Source organism: Morus notabilis, unplaced genomic scaffold (genome assembly GCF_000414095.1).
Source record: "Morus notabilis unplaced genomic scaffold, ASM41409v2 Scaffold547, whole genome shotgun sequence".
NCBI classification, from domain to species: Eukaryota; Viridiplantae; Streptophyta; class Magnoliopsida; order Rosales; family Moraceae; genus Morus; species Morus notabilis.
In genome coordinates this window covers 93,738-103,752 of record NW_010359252.1, presented here as the reverse complement: position 1 = coordinate 103,752, position 10,015 = coordinate 93,738, and the positions used below count along the sequence as shown (strand labels likewise).

At 38.7% G+C, this 10,015-nt stretch overlaps 1 non-coding gene across 1 annotated transcript; it reads left to right on the top strand.

Annotated features, from left to right (window-relative positions):
* Positions 1-846: 846 nt before the first annotated feature.
* LOC112090788 lies at positions 847-953 on the top strand. Its single transcript, XR_002901816.1, has one exon. It is a non-coding gene; the product is annotated as a small nucleolar RNA R71 (small nucleolar RNA).
* Positions 954-10,015: the final 9,062 nt, after the last annotated feature.

Here is a 10,015-nt window from a genome sequence, read left to right as displayed (position 1 = left end):
GATTGAAGAGGGCACTTCTCGGTGATTGGGTTGTCTAGTCACTTGCTCTAATTCTCTCCCATTCCTCAGCATAATAGCCTTGCAATGCTCTTTGTCTTCACGCCTAGGATCTTTAGTATTATTTAGGAGTACGCCTGGCAGACGACTAGTCAAGGCGTTAGCTAACTGCCCCATTTGATTTTCCAATTTCCTAAATGAAGTTGCTTGGTTATGAATCAGTGCCGACTGATTTTGAATAATGGCATCATTCTTTGCCATGTACTCCTTCGAAAAGTTCACAATCGATGAGTATTGTTCCGCCGGTTGATGTCTCGACTATTGTGGAAATCCTGGAGGATATTGAGGGTGGTTTGCTGTTGATGAATATGTTGCGTTCTGCCCTTGAGAGTTCCCAAAAAAATTTGGGTGTTGCCTCTAACCTGGGTTATAAGTATTGGAATACAGATTGTTGTTTTTGTTTAAGTTACCCATATAACATGCCGATTCCAGGTTGGATGGACAACTATCAAAGAGATGGCCTTCACCATAGTAAGTACAAGATACTGCTGTAAATTGAGGAGAATTCCCCCCTGATTCATTGATTTCAAGATACTTGCCAAGGATGACACTTGAGCGGTTAAAGCTGTCACCGCATCCACTTCATGAACTCCTGCTCCTGCTACTCTCCTAGTTGCAGCTGCTCTCTCTGCAGGCCATTGATAGCTATTATTAGCCATCCTTTCCAAAATCTAATAAGCCCCATAGTAAGTCTTTGCCAAAATAGCACCATTGGTTGAAGCATCTACTATGGTTTGAGTTTGCCCATTAAGTCCATTGTAGAACGTCTCCATCTGAATCCAATGAGGAATCCCATGGTGAGGGCATTTGCGCAATAATTCCTTAAACCTCTCCCATGCCTCATACAAAGATTCCCCTTCATGTTGCTAAAATCCGGTGATGTCATTTCTAAGCTTCGCATTCTTAGTTGGAGGAAAATACTTCATCAGAAACTTCTCTGTGAATTCATTCCAAGTTGCCATAGAGTTCGGTGGTAGAGAGTTTAACCATGCCCTAGCTCCATCCCTCAAGGAATAAGTGAAGAGCTTCAGTCTCAAAGCTTCTTTTGTAACCCCTAGAAGCTTAAAAGAATCACACACTTCCATGAATAGCCTGAGATGCAAGTGGGGATCTTCAGTTGCCATGCCACTAAATTGGCCCACTGTTTGAAACATGACCAGTTTAAGCTCAAATAGAGGTGCCTGTATCTCCGGCCTAATGATGCTCGGATTAAGCCCATGTAAAATCAGTACGGCATATTCTCTGATGGCCCTATCCCTGTCATCTGCCATGGCTGCCTGGTTAACTGGATTGTTAACATTTACGGGCTGCCCAAGGTTGGCTGCATTACCGGCAGCTTCCTCAGCCATTCCTTCAACAACCGCTAAACCTTGTTGCTCCATTCTCAATGCTAGGAACGTTATTTCAATTTCTGGATCCAAGGGCAACAAATCACGGTCTTGTTGTCGATGCATGCGAGAAGAAGAGTATCTGAAATAGCATAAAACAAAATTGTCAAGTAAAATAATAGAAACACTTGAATTTTATAAAGATTAATAATGATAACTATCCCCGGCAAAGGCGGCAAAAAATTGTTGCTATAAATTCACTACGCCAGTGCATGTACCAAACAAGTAACAAAGTGAATGAGTAGAGTATCGTTCCCACAGAGAAAGTTATCAATATTTTTTCTAATAAGATCCAAGATATGCAATATAAACAAATTTAATGGTTTGATTCAATTACAAAGACTAAAAGAATTACAGTAAACAGAAGTAAATAAATGCACACTCAATTATCAAAGGTGAAAATCAATCTATGTGAAGGAATGGGACTCAATTTCGCCTTCACTACAACCTGGGCTATTTATACTACGACTTTTGCTACAGCAATACTGTCAGTTAACCTGAAACATGAATTTTACATAAAAATCTCACGATCTACTTAATATTTCGCCTCTTTACTCGCATTTCAACATATTCCTATGAGAAATCTACACAGAGAGGTTAAGTTAAGCATAGGTTTCAATTGGGATATGTGAGACAAGTGTATATTCCTATACTACTCACAAATCAACTAGATTTCTTTGTGAAATTTAGCTAAACAACACATTGTTCAATATTGGTCTAATTCCAATCAACCTTCCAACAAATTGAACTCACAGTATTTTGTTTAAGATGGCGAGTCAGTAAACAAAAATGAACGATAAAGATTATATTGAACAAACTAAATCAACATTAATATAGCAAAAGTAAGCATACACAACGTTAATTACAGATCTGGATACTTTATCATCCCAGCTAAATGTATCTAGCTCATACTTGTCTGATTAAACACAACAAAATAGATAATCATCTTTCAAGTACAGAGAGAGGAGGAATAAACTGAATTAGGAGAATAAAAGTAACGACAGAAAATGAATTCTAAAGACTGGTGGTGTTCTCTTCTCGCTCCTCTTCTCCTAATTTCAGCTCCAATTCCTTTCCAGTACTAGTCCTTGTGTTTTCTTTCTCTCTTTTTTTTTCTTTTTGCTCTATGCCGCTTCTTTCTCACACTGTGCCTTGTATCCTATTTTCTCCTCTCCTCTATTTTGCCTCCTGCGGCACTTGCTTTTGTTGAGAATTCAAGTGCATTTCTCTTTAGGACAACCAAGGACGCTGAAGTGGCTCCCACTAAGAGGTTGAGTCCAGCTGACTAAGCACCAAATCCATCTTCTGCGTTCTTTGTACTAATTATTGTGCAAAGTTATGCACTGACGTCATCCACTAATTGGATGCTATCATATTTTCGCTGTAGCAAATGCTGCAGCATTTGTCCTCACAAAACCTGCAAATCATAAACAACACCTCTTGGACACACGCTAGCAGTTTTCTTTAAAAACATCACAGAAACAACACACAAATAAATCTCAGCAGAGTGCACCACATGAACCAAAAGTTGAGCAAATAAAGCAGAAAATTAACAACTAAACCTTTGGATAAGCCAACTATAAGCCTATAAATGCCTCAAATAACTCTAATTCCCAGAGTTATCAGATCTCCTTAAGATGCTCCAAAAATCTATACTTTAAAATTGAAACCATTATAAGATACTCTCATATAGTTTTCAAACTACACCACGATTCAAATTTCCTAAGTTTCACAAAATAATTTGCAGGAGATCAATTTTCTAGTTTAATAAGCTAGGCTACATTTGGAAGGTTCTTGCATGAAATTTTAAACTCTACCTATATGGTGATTCATATAGCCGGTCCTAAGCCCAGGTAAATGAGGAAGGTTGCGGTAAGTTGACAGTCAGCGTAAAAATATGTCACTCTACATGAATTTCTCATTTTCAAACTATGTTAGGGCATTCCCTATGTGCAACACGCTATGCCAGGCCCCGGGTATAGTGTTAAATAGGCAAGGGGGGGTCCTCGCACATTCATAGATGTGTGCGGGGTGAGAAGCTAGCCCATACGCCGTGTTGGGCCCCAAATATGGTGAAAAGTATGCAAGGGGGGTACTTGCACATTCATAGACGTGTGCTGGGGCAAAGCTATCCCATGATAGAAAAATTTGTCTAGGTAGTTAGAATGTAGGTTCTTTAACCAGTAAATCTATGGAGTTAGTAGATGTTATGCTGAGAAGAAGAATTAACATCTTATGCTTACAGGAAACCAAGTGGACGGGAGAGAAGGCAAAAGAGATTGGAAACCTAGGACATAAGTTATGGTACACAGGTTGAGAAAGGAATCACAATGGAGTTGGCATTCTAGTGGACAAAACTTTGAAGGATGAAGTGGTTGAGATTAAGCGATTAGGTGATAGAATTATTATGCTCAAATTAGTGCTAGGGGAGAAGTTCATTTATGTAATTAGTGCTTATGCTCCACAAGTAGGATTGGATAAGAAAATTGAAACCAAGTTTTGGAAACACATGGATGACTTAGTGCGTAGTATAGGTAATGAGGGTAGCATTTTTGTTGGAGGAGATTTGAATGGACATGTTGGTAAGGATAGAGAAAACTTCAAGAGGATTCACGGTGGTTTTGGTTTTGGGGCTCGAAATGAAGAAGGGAAATCTATTTTGGAATTTGCATTAAGACACGACTTTGTTATAACCAACACATTCTTTAAGAAAAGAGATTCACATTTACTCACTTTTAAGAATGGGAGGAACTCGTGCCAGATAGATTATTTTCTCACAAGGTACATAGATCGTTCTCTCTGTAAGGATTGTAAAGTAATTCCTGGAGAAGCGTTAGCCACCCAACATAGGTTAGTAACCCTAGATGTGAGCATTAGGCTTTACCATATAAGGACTAAGATAAATCACCTCCCATGAACTTGTTGGTGGCATTTAAAGGGAATAAAGAAATTAGCTTCTAAGGAGAAGTTGTTAAAGGAGGCTGCTTGGTCATGCGAAGGTGATGCAAATACTATGTGGGACACCGTTGCGAGTTGCATTTGAAAAGTGGCAAAGGAGGTACTAGGAGTATCTAGAGGTAAAGGCCCTCCGGGAAAGAAAACTTGGTATGATAGGTTACACTATGAAGCTTTGGGAGAGAGTTATTGAAAATAGATTAAGGGCCACAACTACCATCTTAGGTAACCAATTTGGGTTCATACCCGGTAGATCAACTATGGAGGCTATTTTTCTTCTTACGATACTGATTGAAAGGTATATAATAGCTAAGAAAGATTTGCATATGGTCTTCATAGATTTAGAAAAGGCATATGATAGGGTACCGAGAGAAGTGTTATGGTGGGTACTAGAGAAGAGAGGAGTGCATATGAGGTATATCAAAGTAATAGGGGATATGTACGATGGAGCTGTCACAAGTGTGAGAATTACTGGAGGCTACACAAAAGAGTTTCCCATTTGGATTGGTCTTCATCAAGGTTATGCTCTTAGTCCTTATCTTTTCACTATCATGATGGACGAGCTGACAAGAGAAATTCAAGATGGGATTTCTTGGTGTATGCTTTTTTGCAGACGATATAGTTTTAGTTGATGAACATCGGGAGGGAATTAACCGTAAGTTAGAACTATGGAGACAGACCCTTGAGACGAATGGATTTAAGTTAAGTAGAATGAAGGTTTAGTAATTTAAGAGATCAGAGTGATGTAATTTCTTTGGATGATGTGGTGATTAGGGCTTCTAGGAAATTTAGGTACCTTGGGTTTATAGTGCAGTGTGAAGGGCATATAGATGAGGATATTGAACATAGGATTAAGGCGGGGTGGGTTAAGTGGAAGAATGCCACGAGAGTTTTATGTGATGATAAGATGCCTATTATGTTGAAAGGAAAATTCTATAGGACAGCAATTCGCTCAGCTATGTTATATGGTAGTGAATGTTGGGCCATCAAGAGACAACAAATATACAAGATGAGTGTGGCGGAGATGCATATGTTAAGATGGATAAGTGGCCATACGAGGATGGATCGCATACGCAATGAAGTTATTCGTAGTAAAGTAGGTGTAGCACCAATAGAAGATAAGATGCGGAAAAACCGGCTGACGTGGTACGGGCATGTACAACGTAGATCGTTAGATGCACCCTCAACAAATATACAAGATGAGTGTGGCGGAGATGCATATGTTAAGATGGATAAGTGGCCATACGAGGATGGATCGCATACGCAATGAAGTTATTCGTAGTAAAGTAGGTGTAGCACCAATAGAAGATAAGATGCGGAAAAACCGGCTGACGTGGTACGGGCATGTACAACGTAGATCGTTAGATGCACCCTTTCGTGCTTGGGAGAACATCCAAATACCTAGTACTAGGAGAGCGAGGGGTAGACCAAGAATTACTTGGGCTGACATAGTTAGGCACGACTTTTAAGATCTAAGGCTTCAGGATGGTCTCGTGTAGACTGAAAACGAGAAATCTATACAGTCGACCCCAATTAATTTTGAATTAAGGCTTGTATTTGTTGCTGTTGTTGCAGCATTAAATTTTAAATGCGCAACAACTTGGATTTCTAGATCCTAAATGAGACGATTCCAAAAGTCACACTTGACTTACATCAGTTTCTAGATATAGTGGAGACTCTTTAAATGCAACAAACTCATTTCCAACCATTGGGGTGCTTGTCCCATGTCTCGCCGATTCCCACAAAACACAGCTTTGATAACGGTTATGAGGACATCCACAAAGTATATTCCACGCATTCCCATAAAATTTCCAAAATGAGTCCAATTTAAGGTAGACATTTGGGCTTTCTGAAGAGTTATCACCAACTTGGCTTTGCATCCATTAAGGTTTCCAAAATACGCTAAACCATTGCCAAACCTCAATGATTTTTTTTTTTTCAACCATCAAGTTCAACTTAAACAAACACAACATGAGTTGCGAATATCAGTGTACGACGATTTTTACGGCCGCGTTCAGTTTAGAACGTATATGCTATAGTTTTAACGAGATCTAATGCAAACACTTTATGAGCAAATATGGTTCTCACTTACTATTTCCATACTTAAAGTGACTATCAGTCAGCGAAAGGCAAGAAGTAATAAAGTTATCATTTTCTTATTATAAACATTGTCCTATGTCCAATCCTCAATCAGTAAAATAGTTTCTTAACCAGTAATAAACCTGTTGTTTCATAATTCTTCCTGATATCATGTTCAAACCTGTAGTCCGACAATTTACAAAGATCAACCATGATCAAGGTAATAGGGAACTCACTTAAAACATCACGTGTTTTTATTCAAGTTATTCTTTGTTGTATAGATTCTCGATACTAAGCATTATACATGGACATATTACACCATACCAAATTCCAATTAGAGTTCCAACCGTCACTATACGTTACTCGGGTCACCTCACTTATTCGGGTCACCTCACTTATTAGGAACCAATTCTACAACACATAATTATTCTCATATAAGCCCAACGTTAGATTAAGGATCCAACACACCTCACTTATCAATTCTCTAAATCAACAATCCATACCACAATAATTAGCAAGGAAAATCCTTCCAACTTCCTTGATTATCAAGTAAATTAGGAAACAACACAACATCCCCTCATACCCTATATTGAAGCTTACACAATGAAGGAAAGTCTTTCACTCGGTGCATCACTCCTAATTTCCCAATCAATTAATAATTTTCAAGGAAATTCAAATGACCATGGCACCCTAAACATGATCGGATAAGTTGGATATAAAATCATCAAACTGACCATCAAAACTTAAATCTTATAGAGGTTAAACAACCTAAGCACTAAAAAGAATTCATCTTTTTGGCATATCATCATTGTCTACATGCATGAATATGTCCTCACCAAAGATCACATGCTTAATAATAATTTGTCCCCATTGAATGTCTCCCAAACCTTTACGTACAATAGCTAACGTCAAGGCTCCACAACCCTAAATCAAGTTTCCAAATCATATCAAGACACCTTAGAACATCATACTTTTCATTTTTCACTTTCGAGCGTGTATTATCAACATATTGAGCGAGTTAAACATTAAAAGCCTAATAGCAATCTCACCATTCCAATGTCAACCAACTAATAATAATAAGTAAACCTAGGATATTCATAGACTAGTCCATGGAGTGTCAGGCCGAATTAAAACGTCCCCAAACTATAGAGAGAAATCTGTTGACCTGAGAAAATTTTAAACAATTAACACTTCCTTGAGACACTCATAAAACTAATGAGACGTTTGGTTTATGGATTTAAAATTATGATTCATGATTCTATTTTTAAAATTTAAATTTTTTGTGAGAGAAAAATACTGTAGAGAACAAAGAAATATGATTCAGAATCAGGGACGAACCCTTGAAACAAACATCCCATAAGATACTTAGGTCATCTCAACTTTACAATCATGGAAATAAAATCACATTAGAACGTGTGTACCTTTATATTCTCTTGTCTATTTAGAAAGGAACTTTAGGGTTAGACTGTGATAGTAGACTCATTAAGGAGCCCACTAAAGATAAAACAAATCTTTCCTCAAGGTCACTATCACAAATCTCATACTCCAACTTAGCTTGTACGACTTAGCACGAACATAACCACATTAACAAGGAATAACCGATTTAAACCTAGTGAAACCAATTTATAAAATCGAAGTTTTCCCCAACTTAATTAACAGAATATCCAAACTTAGCTCAATTTCAACAAGTCAATAGACTAAGACTTATCATATCCTTGGTCTAGTCTTCCTAGTATTAATTATCATATCCTTGGTCTAGTCTTCCTAGTATTAATTTCCAAAGTCATCTCACGTCACCTCAAGCAGATACAGCCGCTCGAAGGAATTATGATGCACATATACGCGTCATACTGGTACGATACACCAGGAACCCTCAATAGCGTTAAATGGTATGAATCGCAAAAACTACAATCCCATCAGGGTTGAATTTAGAAAATTAATAGTTATCATACCAAATCCTTCGCCACATCCTACAACGTAAAATGCCTCTAAATATTTGAAACAATTCAAGTCTAGTTAAGGATACCGCAAACCTAACATTCAATTTAAACACGTAACTTTATCGTATCACCATAGGTAGTTTGACAGTTTCGTCTCGGCTTAATATTCTCTGGTACTGTATAAATTCAATCGAGGGCTTACTACCCTATGGGCCCAGATCATAGCTTGTCAACACATTTTCCACTGTTCACTCATCCAATTTGTCCCTTATTACGGCTCTGCAGATCCTGTAATCCTCAACCGTCCATTACAGGCAGTTTTTGGGACTCATAATTAATCCCTGCGCTACTGACATATTTTGAACTAGACGCAACCTGCCTGTGTCAGCGATCTTTATTGAGGCACTCTGTAACCTGTATTCTGCCCTCGACGTCTATACTAGTAAACTAGGCTCTTCGTTCGGCTGACTCTTGTGGCACTTCCAATGCGCAAGTCATACAGGCCTCAACGGTCTTGAATGGTCAGTGGTCTAAGGATTCGTCCATATGCTTAGCCTTTCCAATCATTCAAAAGGAAAACAAGGCCCAGACGTCGACTGCTATCTGACGTGGAAAACATAGAGGGACGTGGAGTGCTATCGCCATCCAACGTGTTAGTGCACATTTTCCCATATAACAGCTGCCCCCCAGGTCGAGGATTTCCTTTGGAGAGCCTCGAGCTTGGTCGGGATTTATTCTGGTGCTTTGTTTGCCTTAGGTATGGGAATCTAACTCCGAACCTCCTTTGTAATGATGGTAATGATGATTTTGACGTTTTCAAAATCCCTCGAGAAGGGCAAACGTCGCATCGCCTCGATTATCATGCTGATGTGAGCTTTTGTTTTAAACGGACGAATATGGGCTATTGGATCATGCCTTCTCGTCTTCCCGCCTTTGTCACTATCGTTTAATTTTGACCGATTGCCCTCGCCGTTGGATTTGCTAGGATTCTATCCTACGGACAGGGGTTGATGGTTCATGAGCTTTTAAAAGCGCTTTGAACCGAGGCCATTTCTACCCAAACTCCTGAGACCAGTCGTTACTCTGCCCAACATTTTTCCTGACTCCTCCATACCATATTTCTCTCACGAAGTTCCTTTGGACCAAGTTCCAATTTTTGCCTCTTCAAGTTGCTGGTAAGTCCCTTTTATGGTATAACTGCATCCTCTTGTAATTTGTGTCCTCTTACTTGATTTCTTTCAAATCATCATGTGCTTTGGACTTAAAATAGATACTGAGAAGATTAGAGACTTACTTTGCGCTTTCCTAGGCTTAAATAGGATAGTTTTTGTGGTTCTTGGTTGACTGTAAAGAGTTTTTAGAATTTTGATTTTGGAAAGTGGCTGGTGACCTGGGTCTCTTATGAGCAGTCGACGTTCTTCTTATATGAATAGTCGATGGCTGTTTGAGCAATCGATGTTCAAATACCTTGAACAGACATCGTTTGTCTTTTTCCCCCCAAACTTAGGACTTTGACTCAGCTCCTCACATTATCCTCTTTTTCTTTCTCTTATTATATATATATATATATATATTTATATATGTCAGAACAATGGC